General features: G+C 37.3%; 1 protein-coding gene and 1 long non-coding RNA gene across 6 annotated transcripts in view; one reads left to right on the plus strand and one right to left on the minus strand.

Annotated features, from left to right (window-relative positions):
- The window catches only part of LOC144300549 (uncharacterized), a 35,183-nt gene extending 19,245 nt beyond the window's left edge, over positions 1 to 15,938 (plus strand). Inside the window, exon 3 of the long non-coding RNA XR_013367235.1 lies at positions 15,429 to 15,938. This is a non-coding gene — a long non-coding RNA (uncharacterized LOC144300549). The remainder of the gene's footprint in view (positions 1 to 15,428) is intronic.
- SGK3 (serum/glucocorticoid regulated kinase family member 3) overlaps positions 1 to 24,129 on the minus strand; it is a 180,820-nt gene that overhangs the window by 109,053 nt on the left and 47,638 nt on the right. The window contains exon 1 of one of the 5 annotated variants that reach the window (XM_077876730.1): positions 2,903 to 3,059. The exons of 3 other annotated variants lie outside the window; for them this stretch is intronic. The gene's annotated coding sequence lies outside the window, so the exon portion shown is untranslated. Of the gene's footprint in view, positions 1 to 2,894; positions 3,060 to 24,129 lie in introns of those variants that run through there. One more of the 5 variants, XM_077876731.1, reaches the window with a different exon arrangement.

The following is a 24,129-nucleotide window of genomic DNA, read 5'->3' on the forward strand; positions in this document are numbered from 1 at the left end:
ATAGAAATATTTTATGTTAATGTGTAAAAGGTAAATATTTTTATTTTAAATATTTTTTTAGTTTCTCATTTTTAACTTCTTATATAGCAAATATTGATAATCCACACAGATACAAACACTTTGGGGTCCTCAATAATTTTTAAGAGTGTAAGGGGTTCTCACCAACTTATTTCCCAAAGTGGCTCTTTTGATTTACAGTCTTACAAGTAGAACAGGGGGGTATCCCTGGGTGGCGCAGCGGTTTGGTGCCTGCCTTTGGCCCGGGGCACGATCCTGGAGACCCGGGATCGAATCCCATGTCGGGCTCCTGGTGCATGGAGCCTGCTTCTCCCTCTGCCTGTGTCTCTGCCTCTCTCTCTCTCTATCATAAATAAATAAAAAATTTTTTAAAATTAAAAAAAGTAGAACAGGGGGACTCCCAATGACTCTGCATCCTTGTCAGTTCTTGCTACTGTCTGTCTATTTGATGGTAGTCATCCTTGTGGGCATGATGTGATCTAACATTGAGGCTTTGATGTGTACTTGATTTTTTTATTTCCCTGATGGATAAGGATGTTGAGCAATTTTTTATATGTGTATTGGCCCTGTGTGTATTTTCTTGGATGACCATTTATTTTTAAAATAAAGTCTTATCAAAATATATGTATAAAAAAGCATAAGGGGTTCTGAGACCAAAATGTTTGAGAACCACTAGTATACACAATTAGTAAAAAAGGACAGACAAGTAGGGGCCTGAGTAGTAAAAAGTATATGCACATAAGATTTCAGTAATTTTTAACTACACATTGGATTTTCAGGGGCAAGAAGGCAGAGAAAGACTCTTCTAGGCAAAAGACCCCATGAACATATAATGCACTTTAAAAGTAGGTCTACACGTGATAATGTCAGAAGACTAGGCCATTAATAAATACATAAACATGGGTGCCTGGTGGCTCAGTCAGTTAAACGTTCCACTCTTAATTTCGACTCAGGTCACAATCTCAGGGTTGTGAGATTGAGCCCAGAGCTGGGCTCTGTGCTGTGCTTGGAGGCTGCTTAAGATTCTCTCTCTCCCTCTGCCCCTCCCCTCCACCTGCTCCTGTGCATGTGCACTCTCTCACAATCTCTCAAAAAAAACCCACAACCCACTCCTGTTTAAAAATAAATAAATAAACAAACAGGGGATCTCTGGGTGGCTCAGCGGTTTCGGCCCAGGACCTGATCCTGGAGCCACAGGATCGAGTCCCACATCAGGCTCCCCGCAAGGAGCCTGCTTCTCCCTCTGCCTGTGTCTCTGCCTCTCTCACCCTCTGTGTATCTCATGAATAAATAAAATCTTTAAAAAACAAACAAACAAACAAACATAATTTTACATATCCAGATTGTTATTACCTTTTAAAACACTAGACCTAACATGACTCAATTTCAGGAATCTTTGTTAGTTTTTGGTAACCCACAACTAGAAAAGAAGTTTGGTTTTGTAAATGTGAATAACATACTATTATTCTTATTCTCTTATTCCTCCAAATAGATGGAATAAGTCCCTTTAAATGGTACACTAGCCAACTACAACCTTCTTCTGAGTCTTCGTATAGTCACTCTACCTGGAACACTCATACCTCTATTTTTTGCTTGAACTGTCAGTCAGCTGGGGTTGCCATACCAAAGTGACATAGATTGGGTAGCTTAAACAACAGAAATTTATTTTCTCACAATTCCTTTGGTTAGAAGTCCAAGATCAAGGTGTCTATAGAGATGGTTTCTTCTGAGGCCTCTCTCATTGCTTGTAGATGGCCATTTTCTCCCTGCATCTTGACTTGATCCTCCCTCTGGGTGTGTCTGTGTCCTCATTTCTTCATATCAGGACACTGGTCATGTCAGGTTAGGGCCCACCCTAATGATCTTATGTAACCTTAATTACCTCTTTAAAGACTATCTTCAAATAGTCACATTCTGAGGTACTAAGGGGTCAGGACTTCAACATATGAATTTAGAGGGAGACATGATTCAGTCTTTAAGACTTAGCTAACTACTACTTACCTTTTAGGGATCAACCTGAAGAGTACTTCTTAAGGGGAACATTCCTTCACCCTGGATTTAGGTTAGGGCCCTTGTTATACTCATATAGTATCCAATACTTATCCTATATACCATTTATCACACAAATGTAATTATATACTTGGTGTAATTGTTTCATGATTGTTTTTCCTTAAGCACATGAGAGCAGAGACTATGCCTGTCATATTCACCACTGGGTCCGCAGGGTTTAGGCTAATACCTGACATACTAGGGCCACTCAATGAGACAGTGAGGGAATGCTGTGTGGTATCACATTAGAGAGTTTTGGTGAAAACTTCAGGTCTATGAGCATGCCTGGGAAGCATTCAGAATACTGAGGCAGCTGCTATCCACAAGGGATGTACCAGCAAATCAGTATCTTGGTGGTGATAAAGTCTCACTGGTTTTTAATCCCACTGGGGCAATTGGTTAAGGGGATAGAGATTTAACTCTAGTCCTGGCTCAATCATTAACTAGCAACATAAAAATGGGGCAGTGTTCCTTAACTTTGCATTATCTCTCATCATCCGTAAATGCAGAAATTACCCAAGGTCAAAACTGGTGACAATTTAAACAGAAACCCCCTAATCTGTGAATATCCAAAATATATAGTCCAACTCTTTCCCTCGTCTGCCCTTGATGGGAGGATCAACCACATCTTTAACAACTAATTCTGCTAAAGCTCTGGGAGTCCCACCTCCAGGTTTCTGAAGATTTCTTGCTTACCAGGATAGCAGATTGCTAATCAGACAAATCTTCAGACAATCATTCCCACTTCCCAAAAACTCAGGACTCAGAGGCAAATGGAGTTCAGGGGTTCATAAGGGCATTTAAAATCTACGGCCAATATTAATCACCTTACAACCTGGTTAGGAATGAAGTGTCGGGATCCCTGGGTGGCGGAGCGGTTTGGCGCCTGCCTTTGGCCCGGGGCGCGATCCTGGAGACCCGGGATCGAGTCCCACGTCGGGCTCCTGGTGCGTGGAGCCTGCTTCTCCCTCTGCCTGTGTCTCTGCCTCTCTCTCTCTCTCTCTCTGTGTGACTATCATATAAAAAAAAAAAAAAAAAAAAAGGAATGAAGTGTCATCTGTGACTTCTAGGGAGAAGTGCATTTGAATTCAAAAAACCAAAATATAAACAAATGGCTAGAATATTTCTGGAGTATGGACATGAAAGGATCACATTTGTTTATTTTAAAGCTGGGAAAGTAGGTAATGTGGGGAAAAGAAAAGTGTCAGCAATTTACAGTGTCCTTAGTTGTTCTTTCCTACACATTGCCTAGCCATATATCTTGACTGCCCATGTGACTCTGGACAAGATTCTACCTTGGTCACTGTCCCCTCATCTGGGGATAAAAATACTACAAGAGATAGTTGGGAGTGTCAGGTGAAATCACATGGCGAAATGTATTTAACATAGAGATAAAGAGGGAAGGGTTCCATAGGACCTACCGAGTCCTAGTTTCTGCCCCTCAGGACCTGCATAACATTGGGCAAGTGTTAACTTCTTTGTGCCTTTGTTTCTTCATCTGTAAAATGGAGATAATAGTAGTATCTATCTCTTGTGCTTGTTATGATAATTAAATGTGAAAATGTTCGTAAGATACCTAGGTATATGATAACTAAGTTTTAGCTATTTCTTCTAGCGCTTTGTAATGCTTGAAGCTTTTCTACCTAATATAATCACATCTGGCTATCTCAGAAACTTGTGATTTCCCCATTCTCCTTAAACTCCCTACCTCCTTTCTTCTCTCTCTCCCTCAGCAGTGCACCAGTCTCACCAAAGACCTAGAGGCCCCCAGGCTTTATTTCCCTTAACATCCCCCACATGCCCAAACCCTGAGGGATAAGAACCTGAGCTCCCTTCCCTTTTAGTGACTTCCCCTTCTCTTTCAGGAAAAAACTACTGTGTTTCTCTAAAAACCAAATGCTGCATGGTTTCTTTGCCTGAAATGTTCTGTCCCCATTTTTTGTTGGGATAATTTCTACTCTTTCTCTGGATTCATTTCATCTTCTCTTTCTGACCACCTTCTGCAAACTGGGGAGTATTCCCTTTTGTGTTTGCATAGCCCCTTACATGTATATCCTAAATTATCATTATTATGTAATAATTCTCTCTTTGCACGTCTACTTTTACAACCTCAGAACCTTGCACTGAACCTAACACATAGAATAACCAAATGCTCCTGTTTGCCTGGGATTGTCCTGAAAGTCCTGAGTCCAAGGAAAACCCTACAGTACTGGGTAGTTGGTCACTCTATTGCAAACTCACGTATTGAATGGACAGAGTCCACACTCGTTTTCTCTTCTCTACTCTTCACTCTTCAACCCAATATCATCAGCTTCCATCTCTCACCTCCCTAAACTGCTTTGACACATAGCACAACACTCTCCTCATGCCCAAATCTACTGGACACTTTATATCCCCCTTAGATTGGCCTTTCAATAAATGATATTTAGTAACCAAAGATTATTCCTGTAGTGTACCTGCTTTTTCTTTTAGTGAAGCATGCCAGTATTAAAATATCCACATTGGGTGCATGAGTATATGTGGATTCAAGGCCCCATGCCATGTGTTGTTTACATAGTTCTAAATGTCATGCCATACTTATGATTTCATTATAATAATCACAAGATGCAATCAATGACTACTATGTTTTCTGAATAAGTTTCCAGAAGTCATGACTCATAGAATTAAAAAAATATTTGAAGCAACAAGAAAAGCAGTTCTCCTTTTTCATGAAATCCAAACAAGAAAACAGAATGGTATTCTGTTAGGAAGAATCATAAAATCATAATCATTTTACATAACTCAAACAAGTATTTAAATTTATTGTAGATTTATTTTAAATCAGAGAACAGGTTTTAAAAATATCTTAATACTGGAGGCTTTCCCTCATCTGTTCTTTTTTTTTTCCCCTCACCTGTTCTGAAGACTGATTATGAACCAATCCTTATCAAAGCAAATTGCCCAGGAATCATCTGTTCATATATCCTCTCTCTCACTGAACTCTAAGTTGTTTGAGGGCAGGATTGGATCTAGTTTCTTTTTTTTTAATAAATTTATTTTTTATTGGTGTTCAATTTGCCAACATATAGAATAACACCCAGTACTCATCCCATCAAGTGCCCCCCTCAGTGCCCGTCACCCAGTCACCCCCACCCTGGATCTAGTTTCTTATTGAATCTCCAGCACTTAAACAAATAGGTGCCTGGCTCAGGCAGGGGCAAAAATAAATATCTTAAGTATAGAAGAGGGGATGAAATCTTAAAAGTGAGTAAATTTTAGATAGTTGTAAAACAAAGGTTTTTCAGAAGAGAGGGCATTTTATCAGCAATGCACATAAATTTCATTTGTAATACACTTCCAGATATATACAAAGGAAAGCACTGGCAATAAGCACTAATTATAAAGTTGACAATTATGAAAGGCATTATGGACTCATCTTACCTTGAATTTGTAGAAATTCAAGTATCATGGTGAAAAATTAATTCAGCATCTTATAGTCCATCTTACTTGCTGATGGTAGAACATGCACTGATTAAAGTAGGCTGAATGAATATAAAATTCCTCTTCTGTCCCAAAATCAAAAACTCTGAAGGCAATTTTTTCACTGCCCATATTCAAAGATTCTCACACACACACACAATTTCCACACAGCAGTGGCTTATATTCAACTATTCAATTGGCATGTACCAGGACAGTCATCCTGGTTCATACTCAATAAAAGTTACCCATTATTATTATTAAGATTATATCCTGATTCCTGAAATTGACCCTTTATCTCATATCTATATATCTGTATCCCTACATCCATGTACAAACATATCTAAATAATCTAAAATTCCTTACTCCCTGACTTTTCTGAATAAACCAACTATCTTTAAAAATTTGAACTATTTTTCCTAGAAAAATTGCTAAAATAGATCCAATTTATCAAACCACTGCTTTGCAATAAATTCTCTCAATGTCAAATCCTCCTTAAATTCAAAAGAAAGCAAATTGCATTTTTTCATGAAATTCAGAAATTAAGCAATTTGTTTAGCAATTCCACTTTTGCTCATGTGCAACAAGGGACATGTATAAGAAATAAATGTCTGTACCAGCCAAAAAACTAGCAAGACCCAAATGTCTATCAAGAGAAGAACAGATAGGGCAGCTCTGGTGGCTCAGCGGGTTTAGCGCTGCCTCCAGCCCAGGGCGTGATCCCGGAGACCCGGGATCCAGTCCCACATCAGGCTCCCTGCATGGAGCCTGCTTCTCCCTCTGCCTGTGTCTCTGCCTCTCTCTCTCTCTCTGTCTCTATGAATAAATAAATAAAATGTTTTTTAAAAAAAGAGAGGAACAGATAACTAAGTTGTAGGACATACAACAGAATGTTACACAGAAATGAAAATGAATAGGCACAGCTATACACATCAACATGGATGAATGTCACCAACACTACTAGTAAAAGTATCAGGAGAAATCATTCCATTTATATAAGTTTCAAAATCAAAAAATTCAACTTACTGTTTAGAGATAAATATAAATGTTGAAAAAATCATTTTACATAACTCAAGAGAATAATAAATACAAAGTTTTGCTATAGTTAACTGGTGGATAGAGGGAGGTGAACTGAATTGGGGATGAGCACATGGGGAATCTAATGTATTTCTAGCATTCTATTTCTTAAACAGAGTAGTAGCTACATGGGTATTTATCTTAGTGTTATTCTTTGTATTTTGCACATCTACTGTGAATATTCTCTTATATGTGTTTAATAATATGTTAAAAAAAGTGAATAACTTATAAAAAATATTTTAAGCAATTCAAATCTAGTCCACTATATCCATGGAATGTTAAAGCTTCTACTTTTTAAATAAAAAAATATAAGTGGGGATTTTTAGTTTAATAAAAATATATCTGTAAAGCTACATAATACCTTCAAAATTTAGAACTAAGTCTTCCAGATGCAAGAAGCAGCCCATTAATAAAATGATAATTTTTGTATCAGATAATTTTGTATCATTAACAAATCAAATTTTACCCATTTTGTTAGGTGTTGACCAAAGGCAGTTAATTTCAGAAACTTATTATAGAATAATTTTCTGAATAATGCAAAATGGATCCATCCCTTACTCTATATTTTCTTTACCATTCTCTCATATAAGCATTCATACAGCTAGAATATCTAGTTAGAGTTTCACTGGAAATAATGTAATAGCAAAATTAGAAATCCCTAATGGCCAACTCTGTCATAATGGGTTTCAAATTGATGAATCCACCATTTTGCAAAGGTAACCTAGACAAAATGATGACAATAGCATGTAGGCAATTTTCAAAATTAAAATTGATGAGCCTGCTCCTTCTACATGTCAGAGTAGAGAGTTTATTGATCTCAAAATCAGCAATGTTAAAGGGAAATGCAAGTGTGGGCAGAGCTAAACTGGTCCTGTGGGTCCCTAGCACTACTCAAGTCCAGGAGGATCCTCGTATTGGTGATACGAGCAACAGCCTGGACAAAACAAGTCCCACAGGCAGGATGAGCCTAGCATATTTATAGTACATTAACATAAGAAGGAAGGATCTATCAAGGCTTGACATATTCATAAATTCCCGTAGGTAATACCCAAAGCCTGAGTAGCTTGGCAAAGAAGTTATTTCAAAAATTTGGAGTTCCCTCCGGCAACACACTGTTGTTTTCATAGGTTGCTAATTCAGCACAGACAGGATTAACTCTTTGGAAAGCCCTGAGCATAAACACCACCCTAGTAGCAGTATTTTTTTGAATTTACCAAAACTATCTCCAAATTAAAACTTCTAAGAATTAGACGAAAGGATCTGAATTATATAACTTCCTACTGGTAGTTTTGATTCAGCAGAACATCCTGAGTAAGTAGGAGGAAAGAAAGTAGGAGGAAAAGGCACTGAACTAAATGCTTTACATACCTCAATAGAAGGAACTAACTAACATTAATGGAGCCAAGCCCTGTGCTGAGGACTTCACATGCATTTTGTGGTGTAATCCCCATAAGGATATTTTAAAAAAAACAAACAACAACAACAACAACAACAAAAAAAAAACTAAATTGCTAAGTGGCTAAAACTTTAGAAGAGGCTTTTTAGCTTCATACTAAAATGGTCCTCATGTCAAAGAATTTTAAACTAATGTGTATTACCATTCTTCTACAATATGGCACAATCTCAGTCTCCTCCAGCTCTTACTTCTCTAGATCTGGACTTTCTAAAGCAGACATTCTGTACTATTTACTCAAAAAACTATATGTCTGTTTAAACTACTTAAAGATAATCTTTTATTTGTAAGCAATTGCTCTGCAAGAAATTTTACTGAAGTTACTGGGATGGAAAAACCATGGTCAAAAAGAAAAAGAATATTGAAATGAGCTTAGGGAATAAAACAGTCTGTTTTAAAAGTAAACTTCACACCCCAATATCATGAGAAATAACAACTTTCACAAAGCCACATTCAGCACACTTCATATTATGAATCGTCTCCTGATGTCATACTCCGGATATTTGAATTGGCTATGAAAAGACAACAAACACTGGCTTGCCAAAATCTAAAGTTAAAAGGGAGAATCTCTGTTTTTTTAAAATGAGAAACCATAAAAGGTAATTTCAAATCTATACAGCATTCTTTCTATGCGCTCTGAAAAACAGCAGGCCACTTAATACTTACACAAGGATTTCATCTACACAATACATTAACATCAATTAGGTCTCAACATACCTGTGTAGGAGAAATATTAGCACATTCCCTCCATTTTTAATGACATAAATGGAGAAACTTGTGAATTAAAAAGTTCAGGAAAGGATTTCCCATTTTAAAATGTTGGTATAAGGATGTTTCACCCCTTTCTCTCAGAAGTCACCTCAAACAATAGGAGAAACACAAAAGACATCAAACTCCATACTGTATGAAGACAGTCTATGGAGGAATGGGAGAGTGGCAGAAGGTGAAACTGGGTCTGCAGAAGGGACCAGACAGGAGTGAGCTTACCTAACCTGTAGATTCTGTGAAAAGGCTCAGAATTTGGAGCAACAGGAAAGAGATGAGAGGCTTCTTGTCTGGAAAAACTGAATGGTCCTTGAGAAAGCAGCTGCTGTTGATGAAATCTGTGATGGTCCCCATCAAAAAAGCTGGCTTAAGGGCGCCTGGGTGCCTCAGCCAGTTAAGTGTCTGCCTTGAGCTCAGGTCATGATCTCGGGGTCCTGGGATCAAGCCCCCAGCATCAGGCTCCCTGCTCAGTAGGGAGTCTGCTCCCTCTGTGATCTCTCTGGCTCTCACTCTCTCTCAAATAAATGAAATCTTAAAAAAGGATTAAAAAAAAAAAAAAAAAAGCTGGCTTACCTTTAACAAGTTCCACTCAGATACATAGAACTTTTATTCAATTTTCAATGAATTTTTAGTGTCCTACTCTTAAATGATCATCAGAGACTTAAGAAAAACTTCTAATATAAAGGACCAAAGTGAAAAAGAAAAGGAAAACTTCTAATATAAAGGACCAAAGTGAAAAAGAAAAAAACAATGAAACAAACTAGAACAAATAAAAACAAAAAATAGGATACTAAGAATACACAATAAGTTTTTAATCTAAAAAAAAGGTGAAATCAAGAGTTGTATGTTTAACCCACTGAACCACCCAGGTGCACCATCATTCTAGGTTTTAAATCCTGATCACAATCTACTAAATTGATTTCACAAGTCACTAATGGATTGCAACCCATATTTTTAAAAAAAAATACTGCAAAAGACTACAGTATGTTTTATTGAAAGGAAAAAAAAACACTTCTGGAGAATTGGAGGAGGCAAAAGGGAAAGCAAGAAAATCAGAGACTTGGTAGAAAAGTATTTGAATTGAGTTTTCAAGAAAGGATCATAATAGGCAGTAAAAGGGAAGGCAGCTATTACAAATGAAGAGAAGGTAAATAAAGGCTCAAAGGCAGGAAAACATAGGGTGTACTAAAGCTATGGCAGAGCAAAGGGTAAGTCTGGATGAAAGAGATAAGTAGGAAATACATAGAGAGAAGTAGGTTGAAGACTAACCACAAAAGGCTTAACAACTCTGCTGAGGATTCTAATGTTTTTCTGATAGCAATGTAAATCCAAGGAGTAGATCCAAGGAAAGGCTCCAAGGGAAGTGGGGGTGTCAGCAAACTACAGTGATGCTTATACCATTTCAGCGTGACTTATTAATTTTGTATGCATAATTACACAAATTAAAAGCAACATGATATGTGACTAGAAGCTAAACAGTGAAACAACAGAAGCTTATTTTATTCGTTCTGGTTTTTTTCTTTCTTAAAACTTCCATGAAAGAAAAGAATGCATTTACTTGAACAATTTAGACCCTGAGGAAAAGAGGAAGTAAGTCCCTGACTGGACAAAGAGATAGTCTTTCTTTTCTGTCATGATCTACTACAGTAATACAGATGACTCCTTGTACCTGAGATCTAGCCTTAAGAAAGTTCTCTCATTTTCTTGAGCATACCAACCTCTCTTCCCTCTAAACTTCTGCACTTGCTGTTCCTTCAACCTGTAATGCACAGCCCACTGACTGCCACCAACATAGATGTCACTGAGCCTAAGCTGATCCCATAGCTGGGTTAGATGTTCCTGCTGTGAACTTGGACTCCTGGGGCACTTTCCCTGTCCTAGCACTTTTTACCCTGAATTATAATTACTGGCCTTCACAATTGACCAGAATCTCCATGAGGTTACGTTAAGTTTGATTATCACCAAAGCCCCATCCACTGCTCCAGTGCCTCGCCCATAGTAAGCACTCAATAAATATTTAATGAACACAAATTTTTGTTTAGTGTACAAACATATAACTTTAAAGTCTCTACCCTGATACTAAAAGCCTAGATTCAAAAAGTCAAAATCTATTTCAAGTAAGAACAACCAATCCATATATCCAGCCTACTCTGCTTATTAAGTGGATCTAACTGTACAGACTGATTCTGTAGAAGTTGCTGCCCAAAATTAGGTTGAATAGGTAAGGCAGGGTGAAGAGTTGGGACTTGAACTAATAAAGAGCTATTGTAGGTTAAGAAAGGTAGGCATGCAATTAAAATAGGGCTTTAAGAAGATTAGCCTCTTTTGGTATGCAAGACAGAATGGGGGGAATTTTTTCCTCCATTTTTTTAGCCTGTTTTTTAAAGTGTGAGCAGATGGCCAGCTAACATGAGCAATTAACCACAAAGGCCCAGTCTGTATAGCTTGAGTTTAGTATTCATCAACTCAACAAACATTTCTTGAGGTTCTTGTATGTTCCATGAGCTGTACTATATTAAATCAAATAGCTTCATATACTATAACCTGACCTTTAATGAAATGGATACAAATTGTTGAGAGCTGAGCCACATTAGTGTCAGCATTCTAGTGTAGTAAAGGGGAGTCTATGGTACTTAAGTATAATTGGGAAAGTGTCTACATAAAATGACTGAACTTATTATTTTCATAAAACAAAGGCATATTAATTATTCTTACACTATTAGTATGCCAGTATTGATAAATAATTTTAATAACTGTGACTTCCACCTCTGGAAAAAAGCACTATGTTGAAGGTGTTCCCTGGGAGCTCAAGACTCCTGATGGGCTACAAGAGATAATTCCAATACAACAGTATGTTAGCATAGAAGTATCCAGAGGTTATAGTGGAAGCACAAAGGAGAGGCAAGTGGTTCTGTTTTGGGAGACAGGATAGGAAGGAAAATGAAGGTTAGGGAAGCTGTCCTAAAGAAGGTGGCTCTTGAGCTGAGTACTGATAATTGGACACGTTAGTGAACAGAAGACCAGTATTCTAAGCACACATAACATGTGTGGAAGTAATTAGTACTGAAGCTGAGAGCATGGGCCTGGAAGAGCTAGTAAATAAGCAGAGATCAGAGGATCACAATGAGCCTGATAAGTCATGCTAAGGACCTTGGACTTGATTGTATAGGAAATGATGGTGTTCATATGTAGGAATGACAATGGTCATATCTTCACTTTAAATCACTTTGAAAGCAATATGGAGAATGAATGAAGATGAGGCAAGATCAAGATGGGGTTAGAGAAATCTAGAGAAAAAGGCAAGAGATGATAAAGGCTTTAGTTGCCATAGAACTGACAAGACAGACTTGAGAAATATGTAGGAGGCAAAATCAGGAGGACTTTGTAAATGACAGGATATAGGCAATAAGGGAGACAAGTCTAGAATGCCTCTCAGGTTGATGGAGATACCATAAATTGAATAGGGACAATAAAAGGAAGACAAAATTAGTGGAAAGTGAGGGTAAGGCATCAGGAGGAGGGTAGAGAAGACATATTATGTTTTATACATGTTGCATTTGAACTACCTATAGGGTAGCACTAGGTGAGGCTGATTATGTGGTAGTAGGCAATTGGACATATTAGTTTGAATGGCAAAGGATAAAGGTCAGTGTTGGAGCCATGATTGGGGAGTCATACACAAAAGACATGTAAACCAGAGGAGTAGCTCTAATTACCCATAGACAACTTGTGTAGTCACAAGAGGCAATAGGCTGGAAGTCAGACTCTTGGGGACACAAAAGGGGGAACAGGCTTTTATCATCTTTATGCTTAGGTCAGGAATAATCTCTGAAGAATAATTTCTTTGCCATTCTCCAGATCTCTCTCCTTCCTTAAAGCTTTGTAGGACTTATAAAGGGAAAGTTGTGGTATGTGTTTTCCTTTGAAGTAATTAGCAAAAGAGAAACAAAATTAAGGCCATAAAATTTTATCCATTAAGAATACAGTTACCCCAGGCAGCCCCGGTGGCGCAGTGGTTTAGTGCCGCCTGCAGCCCGGGGGGTGATCCTTGGGGACCCTGGATTGAGTCCCGTGTCGGGCTCCCTGCATGGAGCCTGCTTCTCCCTCTGCCTGTGCCTCTGCCCCTCTCTCTCTCTGTGTCTCTATGAATACATAAATAAAATCTTAAAAAAAAAAAAAAAGAATATGGTAACCCCCCACTCCCCACCCCCCGTCCATGGTTTTGCTTTCTGTGGTTCAGTTACCCATTGTCAACTGCAGTCTGGAAGTAGATGATCCTTTTTTTTTTTTTGAAGTAGATGATCCTTAAATGTATCATCAGGTCAATAGTAGCCTAACGTTACATCACATAATTCACCTCACTCCATCTCATCACATAGGCATTTGATCATCCCACATCAGTACAACAAGATATCTTCAGAGAGAGACCACATTCATATAACTTTTATTATAGTATATGTTGTAATTGTTCTATTTTATTATTTATTATTGTTAATCTCTTACTGTGCCTGATTTATAAATTGAGCTTTATCACATATATGCGTGTATAGGAAAAAACATAATATATATAAGGTTTGGTACTATCCTTGGTCTCGGGCATCCACTGGGGGTCTTAGAACATATGACCTACAGATACAGGAAGACTAGAGTATTATTAATTGCTGACATTTATTGAGCACCTACTATATCACAAACACTGTGTTAAGTGCTTTACAAGTATTATTTATTTTATTTTATTTTTAAAAGATTTTATTTATTTATTCATGAGGGATACACAGAGAGAGGCAGAGACATAGGCAGAGGGAGAAGCAGACTCCCTGCGGGAAGCCTGATGTGAGACTCAATCCCCAGACCCCAGGATCACAACCTGATGCTCAACCACTGAGCCACCCAGGCATCCCCAATTATTATTTATTTTAAACTTAATAACAACCCTATGAGATATGCCTGATTACTATGCCTATTCTACAGGTAAAAACTCATTAAGTGGTAGCTGAACCACCATTTGAACTATGGTCTGGATAAGTCCAGAAAGCCCATTCTTTTTTTTTTTTTTTTAAGATTTATTTATTTATTTATTTATTTATTTATTTATTTATTCATTCATTCATTCATTCATTCATTATAGACAGACGGGGCGGGGGGCAGAGACACAGGCAGAGGGAGAAGCAGGCTCCATGCAGGGAGCCCGACGTGGGACTCGATCCTGGGTCCCCAGGATCACACCCCGGGCCGCAGGAGGCGCCAAACCGCTGCACCACCGGGGCTGCCCCAGAATGCTCATTCTTAACCACTGTTAAGTATAATTTCTCAAAAATTATGAGTCACTCAAGGAAACCTGCTACTTCTATGCATAACAATGCCTGTCATCATTTATCCCATTTGTGACCATCTTATCTACATTTTAAAGAAGTATTCTGTTTTCACGTATGACTATATAAAAGTTTGAATAAAGGTTCTTTTAAATGCTACAGTCCAAAGATTCAGTCTGCTTAATTATGACAGAGAAACATTAAAATTGAAACCTAAGTGGTAAACTTCAATGACAGACATTAACAGAAAATAGCTTTTTTTCAGCACAAAATGTTGTCTATAGCTGACTACCCAAAATAAAATGAGAAAGTACTCCTTGCTTTCTACCTGTATAAAGTCTGAAAGTCAATACTGTCCTCCAGGTTAGGGCTAGATATGTGGATCCTAGAAAGGCTTAAGAGCAAATGCTGACCAACAAATATACAGTCTTCAACACAGTCACTTACCCAGAACCTTCTCCAAGTGACTCAAACTATAAATTCTTAATGATTAGAAAGTCCATGAGAAAAGACTTCTATTAAATATATACAGGGTCCTTTTCACCAAGGATATGATGAATTTGTCATTTTATGAGAGCTGTTCCTGATAGATCCTTCTACCTCTGTACATACTTGCATAATAAACCATAATGACTCATAACCACCATCCATTACCTTAGTGTTTCACAACTTGTTTTCCACTTTTCCCTCCTTTTAAAACTGATCTTAAGGCAATGTACAGAGAATTACAATAAACAAACTTTAATAGTAAGAGTTTAAAATTTTAAAAAAGAAAAACCCACAGTACATTTAAATAGCTTGCCTCCTGGTTTTTCCACTAAAGATTACATAGGTATTTAAAGTGTATCATCTTCTTTTAATGGAGGTGGAAAAAAATTGTTTTGGTTCTCATAATTTTAACAATTTTTTAAAGGTTTTATTTATTTATTCATGAGAGACACACAGAGAGGCAGAGGGAGAAGCAGGCTCCCTGCAGGGAACCTGATGCAAGACTGGAAACCCAGAACCCCTGGATCACAACCTGAGCCAAAGGCAGACGCTCAACCACTGAACCACCCGGATATCCCAATGAAACCATTCTTAAGAGTAAAGTTGTTTTGATATAAGAGTGAAGTAAGTTGTTTAAGAATTTCATCCTCTTATCCATTATTGTTGATGAGCATTCCATAGCTCAGCTGCTGAGGGCCTTGCTGGGAGCTTATCAATAAAACATATGAAGAGGCAACTATGGCAATGTGGATGCAAGGACTCTCGTGAGTATTCAGTCTGACAAGTCTACCCTTTGCTGATCTAAATAGCTCTCCTAAGACTTGGTGATCTGGTGGGTCCTGGTGCAGTGAAGGCAATTCTTATCCTAACAGTGGTGAAACTGCAGTGGCCCCAGAAAGAACATCTTTCCCATCAACACCAGCACCATTATTCCTCACCAACATGCTTTAGGCAACAAAGGATTAAAAAAAAAAAAAAGATTTTTACTTTGTTCTGGCTGTTTATTGTCAGCTCTTGGTTGACTGAGCTGTCTCTCCAGAGAACCAACTATATAAAGGTATACCACAACTAAATTTGGACTTACTTTCTTTCTTTATTCTCCCCTTGCCTGGAACAATAGTGTGATTTTTAATCTACCATTGTTTTGGAGTTTGTTATTTCTTTATTGGCTTATTAAGACACATTATCCTGTATGCTATTGGCTTATGACATCCCTATAGTGAACCTGCATTAAAAAAAGTGCTGGTGTTGTTCTTAAAAATAAAATTTCTGGTTATTTTACCAGCAAAAGATGGGTTTATTTGAGAATAAAAAAGAATTGCAATCCCAGACAAGCAAGCTGCAGCAAAACCATAGGCAAGTGCAGAGAATGAGGGAGTAGTAGGTTCTTTCATAGATAAAGGGGGTAAGTTGGGAAGGCAGTTATAAACAAAGAAATCCACTGGAGTAAACTGGGAGCTGTAAGTATAGTGGTTTTTCCTTGGTTGGGCTGTTGGGAATGAGAAAAGGTAAGCTTTTCTTCCTTCTGTGAGATAGTAATGTAGTACCCACTTGCAAGGTCCATCTCTTTCTGTTGGGTCTGCAGTTGACTACAAGTGGTAGGGTGTAAGCGCTCTGCCTGCTGAGTGATGTTTCCCATCATTAATATTCACACTGGTAAAGACAAACTCAGCCTTAGCACGTAATTTGCCTCCTAAAACAAACCCATATACTTCGGTGACATTGTGATTTATATTAAGAATTACATATATTTGGTCTTTGTCAGTTTTTGGCAGAGCTCCTAAAACCTTCCTAAGTGATTTAAAAACAATAAAGGTGAAACAGGTGTCTTTTGTCATTCATATAACAAGCCTTTTTCAATCACACTGGAGTTTATGTTAATGAGGTGACTTTTGGAAAACCCCAAGGTAATATCGGGATAGGCACTGGTTGCCAAGGGAACCAATCTGATTAGATCAGAGGGTTGGAACCATCAGTGACACATACCCACCCAGCCCCATCTCTGGGGAAGGGAATAGCGCTAGAATCTAAATAAATTCTATACAGATTTACTAGAACCACCAATGGCCAATGACTTAATCAATCATGCCTAAATAATAAAGCCTCCATAGAAAACCAAAAGGACAGAATTCAGAGAGTTTCCAAACTGGTGTACAAGGAGGTGTGGGGAGAGTGGTGCACCCCTGACTGGGAGCATGGAAGCTCCTTCATCCCTTCCTACGTACCTTGCTCTAGGTATCTCTTCCATCTGGCTGTTCCTGAGTTATAGGCTTTTATAATAAACTGGCAATCTAGTCAGTAAACTTTTTTTCTGAATTCTGTGAGCCACCCTAACAAATTAATCAAATCTGGGGAGGGAGTCATGGGAAATTAATTTATAGGCTGTTGGTCAGAAGAACAGGTAACAACCTGGCCTTGCAACTGTTGGCCAAAGGAGGCGGGACAACAGTTTTATAGAACTGAGTTTTTAATCTGTGGGATCTCCAGATAGGCAGTGTCAGGATTGAGTTAAATTATAGGAAACCCAGCTGGTGTCTCAGAATTGCTTGGTGTGTTGGAAAACTACCATACATTTACGACCAGAGTACAGAATTGTTCAGAGTATTGTGTGTAAAGGAAAACAAGAGTTTTGTCCTTCACAACTACATGAATGTGGTTCCATATAGGCACTGGCCTCCTTTTAAAACAAAAATATCAACCAGATTGATTCATTATCTAACAACCACACCATACATCAACAAAATGGTAAAAATGCTCCTAAAACTTATATGATCACTATTTTTTTTAACTAGAAATCACGTACATCAGAAAATACAACAAAAAGCTGCAATAGTTTCTCCAACAGCTTTTCATGATCTGAGCCACACTTCCAACCTACTTTTCGCTTTCCTACAGTGCATTCCACCAGTACATTTTAGAACTTTTGCAAATTAAGTTAGAAGTACTTGTTCACCTCAATTCATCTCTCGTGAATGGCTGTGTGGAACTCTAAATTTAAGTACAACTGAATTACTGTTCTCTGATTAGTGTAGAATAATTCTTGGATTCATGGCAATGCCAGGCTAAATGACACTGTAAAGAAACCCTTTGTTTTCAAATAAATCAGTGGTTGGCTTTAGATAATGCTATAAAGAATCTTATTCATGTAGTGTACCCTAGTTAAAATTGTAAAAATTGAGAACAACAACAAAACTTCCACCTCTTTTAAAAAATTAATCTTTATTTAGAGCTTTTTTTCCTATATAGATGTAATAGAACCATAGAATTTTGGAGGTAGAAGGAAATTTGAGTAATTTACAATCAAATAAAATCAAGTGACTTGCTAAGGATACCTTAACGAGTTAGTGGTAGATCTAACACTAAAACTTAGGCTTCTTAAATTCTCTAGCCAAGGCTATTAAGTATTATTGAATATTATGGATAGGTTAATATCAGCCGACATTTATCACATTCCTACTCTGTGCCCTTTACTATGCCAAGCATTTTTACATCTATCATCACTTTTCTAAGTCAGCTCATAAGATTTTTAAAACACTTAACAAAATAATAATCACATTCACTCCTTTAGATGTTTAGTGTTGCCAACAGAGAATACTGCCACATGATCTAAATGGAAAGATGAAATTCAATTACTGCAGTAACTACACTGCTTAAGAGGATGTGCTCCAACGACACACTTTACTCTCAGAAATTTCCTTCCCAGAAGTAGATATTGATTTAGAAAACCTAGGAATGTTACTCAGCCATTAGAAAGGATGAATACCCACCATTTGATTTGATGTGGATGGAAATGGAAGGTATTACGGTAAGTGAAGTAAGTCAATCGGAGGACAATCACTATATGGTTTCACTCATAAGGGGAATATAAGAAATAGTGGGAGGGATTATAGGAGAAAGGAGGGAAAATGGGAAAAATTAGAGAGGGTGACAAAACATGAGAGACTCCTAACTCTGAGAAACAAACAAGGGGTAGTGGAAGAGGAGGCAGGCAGGGGGATGGGGTGACTGGGTGATGGACACTGAGGAGGGCACTTGACGGGATGAGCACTGGGTGTTATACTATATGTTGGCAAATCTAAGCTCAATAAAAAAATATATGTATATAGGAACACATTTCCGTGTACTGGCCTCTTTGCCAAGGACCTATAAAGACTTCTGAAGCTACCTCCTCCTCTTTCATCTACTTTTATACTTTTTCCTTATGACATTCTTTTTGATTCTTTTGTAGCTCCTCTGTTTGTTCTCTAATCTATGCTTTCTCCTAAACTGCTGTTGCCTCTTATAATCCAAAAATCCTCTGTTTGTTCTCCAATCTATGCTTTCTCCTAAACTGCTATTGCCTCTAATAATCCAAAAATCTGGATAATATAGAAATGATGTAGAGTTTTTCCTCTACATTCTGACCCACACCTTTTTTTAAAGATTTTATTTATTTATTTATTTGTGAGAGAGAATGAACAAGGTGGTGGGGGGCAGGCAGAGGGAGAGAGAGAAGCAGACTCCTTGCTGAGCAGGGAGCCTGTTGTGCCAAGGCTTGATGTGGGGGTTGATCCCAGGACCCTGAGATCATGACCTGAGTTCAAGGCAGCCGCTTAATCAACTAAGCCACCCAAGTACCCCTGACCATGCCTTTTATCTACCTAGGCCAAATGGTCTTCCAAAATGGTTACTGTGGGATGATAGGATTCATTAAATGAGAGATCATTCTAACTACAGTTTAAAAGAAAGAAACACTAACATATGGGTATTTGCTTTTTTATAATTTCAAAACAATAGTTTATTTTTTAAATCATTATAATTTCTATATGTGCTGCAAGGCAAAGTAAAATTACAGTCTTCACAAACACATGGCACTAAAATGTCCAAGTATTTCTAGTTGAGGAAATAAATTTACTGGTATTCATATATTGGTACATTTTAAATTGCCTCTATTAACTGAATTTCTACCACTTTCTACTACTACAAATTTTGAAATGTGTATTTCATAGAATTCTTGTAGGTACAGATAAAATAATGTTACCACTGAAAATGAAAAATAAGAAAATTCAACTACTTTTGAATAGTGTGAAGATATGGTGCTGTTACATTTTTTGGAGCTGTCACCTCCACCACATGTTAGCAAGTAAACCCTTAATTCCTAACAGGTAAGTTGATCAAGTAAAACTGTTGATTTATTTGAGATGAAATGAGTGTCGATACTGTTTGAAAAAAATATTTAAGTGCGCTTTATTAGTAAATCCTATCACATAGACACAAAAGAATCATGGACCTGAGAAAATATAACTGAACTTAAGTTACATTTAAATTTTAGCATTAAAAAGTAATGAAAGTAAATAATTTTTCAATTTAATTTTTTTTAAATAGCCCAAGGTCACATTAGAGTCTTTATCTTGATAGTAAGGTTTCATATTTATATTAATATACTTATATGAAACATTAAAATAATGCCTTCAAAGTATTAAGGGTAACATCTAGCAGAAGATCACATTATTACATAACCAAGGAGTCAAAGAAGAAATCACAAGGGAAATTAGAAAATACTTTCAGATAATAAAAACGAAAACACAACAAACCAAACCTTCTAGAATTCAGCTACTATAGTGTTTGGAGGGTATTTTGTAACTGTGAATGCCTACATTAAAAAAGATCTGAAGTCAACAACAACCTAACCTTCCACCTTAACAGACTAGAAAAAGAAGAGCAAGCTAAACTCAAAGCAAAGTAAAAGGAAGGAAGTAATCATGATTAGACTAGAAATCAATGAAATAGAGAACCGAAAAACAATAGAGAAAACCAAAAGTCGGTTCTTTGAAAAAAAAAAAATTAATGACAAACCTGTGGCCATACTGATCAAGAAGAGAGAAGACTCATTACTAAAATAAGGAATGGGGGTGCCTGGGTGGCTCAGTTGGTTGAGCATTTGCCTTCAACCCAGGTCATGATCCCAGGGTCTTGGGATCTTGCTCCAAATTAGGCTCCCTGCAGGGAGCCTGCTTCTCCCTCTCCCCTCTGCCTGATGCTCCCCTTGCTTGTGTTCTGTCAAATTAGTTAATTAATTAATTAATTAATTAATTTTTAAAATCTTAAGAAAATAAAAATAAAATAAGGGATGAATGGGAATATCACTATCAATCTCACAGAAGTAAAAAGAATTTTAAGAGAATACTATGAACAGCTGTCCACCAACAAATTAGATGACCTAGATGAAATGGACAAATTTGTAGAACAAAAAGCTAACAAAACAAACTAAAGAAACAGAAACTATTGAAACAGATATATAATAAGAGATTGAATTAGTAACAAAAAAAAATTTCCCACAAATAAAAGTCAAGATCCAGATGGTTTCACTGGTGAATTCTACCAAAAGTTTAAAAAAGAATTAGCATTAATCTTCCATAAAATCTCACTCTTCTAAAGAAAAAGAAGAGGAAAGAACTCATTCAAGGAAGCCAGTATTACCCTGATACCAAAACCAAATAAAGATATCACAAGAAAATTACAGATCAATAGCAGTACAAAAATCCTCAACAAAATACCAGCAAACCAAATCCAGCAACATATAGAAAGGATTATATACTGTGACCAAATGTGATTCATCCCAGGAATGTAAAGTTCAATTAACAGCTAAAAACCAGTCAAATGTATTATTGTATTAACAAAATTAAATTGTTTAATTTTTATTACAAAATTAACAAAATAAAGGACAGAAACTACACACAATCATCTCAATAGCAGCAGAAAAGGCACTTGAAAACTCTAACACTCCTAATGATAAAATCATAGCAAACTAAGAAGAGAATTTCCTCAAGCTAATAAAGGGCATCTACAAAAACCCCACAGTTAATATCACATATAATAATGAAAGACTGGGAACCCTGAGTGTCGCAGTGGTTTAGCGCCTGCCTTTGGCCTGGAGCGCAATCCTGGAGACCCGGGATCGAATCCCACGTTGGGCTCTCGGTGCATGGAGCCTGCTTCTCCCTCTGCCTATGTCTCTGCCTCTCTCTCTCTCTCTCTGTTACTATCATAAATAAATAAAAATTAAAAAAAATAAAATAAAATAATGAAAGACTAAACACTCTTCCCCTGTTATCAGGAATAAGACAAGGATTATCAGCTTTTTGCACTTGCATTCAACATTGTACTGGAGGTTCTAGCCAGAGCAATTAGGCAAGAAAAAAATTATAAAAAGCATTTGGATTGACAAGGAAGAAGTAAAACTATCTCTATGTGCAGATAATATGATCTTGTATATAGAAAATCCTAATGAGTCCACCAAAAACCTATTTAATAAATAAATTCAGCAAGATTAAAAATACAAGGTCAATATTTAAAAATCAATTGTACTAATAAAACAGTATGTCAGTTATACCTTAATAAAAAAATCAATTTTATTTCTATACAGTAGCAATAAGCAAACAAAATGAATTAAGAAATGAAAAAAAATGAATTAAGAAAACAATTCCATTGACAACAGTATCGAAAAGAATAAAATATTTAGGAATAAATTTTAACAAAAGAAGCACAAGAGAACTTACACACTGAGAACTACAAAACATTGTTGAAAAATTATAAGAGATCTTAATAAATGTAAAACAACCCACATTCATGGATCTGAATGCAAAATATCATTAAGATGGTAATACTCTCCAACTGATCTACAGATTCAATGTGATCCCTATCAAAATCCCAGTTGCCATTTTTTCATAAACTGAGAAGCAGATTCTAAAATTCAAATGCAATGGCCCTAAAATAGTCAGTGCAATCTTGAAAAAGAACAAAGTTGGAGGACTCATACTTTCTGATTTTAGAACTTAGTACAAAGGCACAGTAATCTAAATAAGACAGTGTGGCACTGGTATTAGAATAAAAATGAGAGTATAGGGATCCCTGGGTGGCGCAGCGGTTTAGCGCCTGCCTTTGGCCCAGGGCACGATCCTGGAGACCTGGGATCGAATCCCACGTCAGGCTCCCGGTGCATGGAGCCTGCTTCTCCCTCTGCCTGTGTCTCTGCCTCTCTCTCTCTCTCTCTCTGTGACTATCATAAATAAATTTTTAAAAAAAATTAAAAAAAATAAAAAATAAAAAAAATATAAAAATGAGAGTATAGAAATATAGCAGATTTATGGTCAATTGATTTTTTACATGGATGTCAAGATAATTCAATGGGAAAAGAATATAAAGCTGTTTTAGTTTTTTTTTTTTTTAATATTAAGTGTAACAGACTCCTGAGTATGTGTGGGTGGGTTTATGCTGTCCTCTTCATTCACTATCTGTGGCCTTTTACTTCTTTTTATGCTTTTCTAATCACTTGAATTTCCTCATATCTTTCTTACCATCTTTGCCCAGAACATAAATACATTAGATAATGGAGTAATATAAAATGAGACATAAAATGTTCTTTCATTCTTACTTGTTTAAACAGTTTATCACAGTAACTGCCAAGACACAGATATATCCACATTAGCTAGCATCCATCAAAGATCAGCACAGTGACAGACTGTACTTGCTGATGGCTGGCTCTATCTTCAAATTTATGTAAGCGGTGCTTATTATCATCTTTAAACGATTTTAGACAACAGCGTTTGTTAGAGTTGGCAAAGTTCGCTGGGTATTAGTTGCTAATAGTAGGAGTTTGATACCCCAGCAGATACCAATATAAGACATTCACAACCTGTAAGTGCAGAATTTAACCCATTCAGTAATTAAATTTAGACTTTTAAGCCCTTTTCTATTAAGCAAGAAATATATGATATTTAAAACATTTTCAGTCAGCTTTCTTCTTAAGGTCTGGCACCAGCAACGTAATCTCAGACTAATAAGGTAAACTGAAAATCCAGTCTTCAAACTCATTTAACCACTACCTCAACAGCAGATGGCAATCTGAGTTATCTGTAAATCAATCCTGCCTATGAGGGGTTTAAGCTGAGTCAGCCTTTACCCTCTCCTCAAAGGCACAGGAGACCTCCTGGTAAGTCCAGGTAGAAGTGTTCAGATCAGCTCTGCCCTGTGTTGCCTACGTATAGCTCCCTTCAAAACCTCACTGAGCCCCAATCTGCTCATCTGTAAAATAAAACTACTCTACTCCCCAGAGTTCTTCTGAACATTTAATAAAATAATGTCTTGGGGGATCCCTGGGTGGCTCAGCAGTTTGGCGTGATCCTGGAGTCCCGGGACGGAGTCCCATGTCGGGCTCCCGGCATGGAGCCTGCTTCTCCCTCTGCCTGTGTCTCTGCCTCTCTTTCTCTCTCTCTCTCTATCATGAATAAATAAATAAATTTTAAAAAAAGGATTTAAAATAATGTCTTGGGACACCTGGGTGGCTCAGTCGGTTAAACGTCTGACTCTTGATCTCAGCTCAGGTCATGATCTCAGGGTCCTGGGATAGGGTTACACAATGTCAGGCTCCCTGTTTAGCACAGGGTCTGCTTGTCCCCCTCTCTCTCAGCCCCTCCCCTTGCTCCTGCACATGTGTGTGCATGCTCACATACTCTCAAATCGTTAATAATA

This window comes from Canis aureus, chromosome 28 (genome assembly GCF_053574225.1).
Source record: "Canis aureus isolate CA01 chromosome 28, VMU_Caureus_v.1.0, whole genome shotgun sequence".
Classification (NCBI taxonomy): Eukaryota; Metazoa; Chordata; class Mammalia; order Carnivora; family Canidae; genus Canis; species Canis aureus.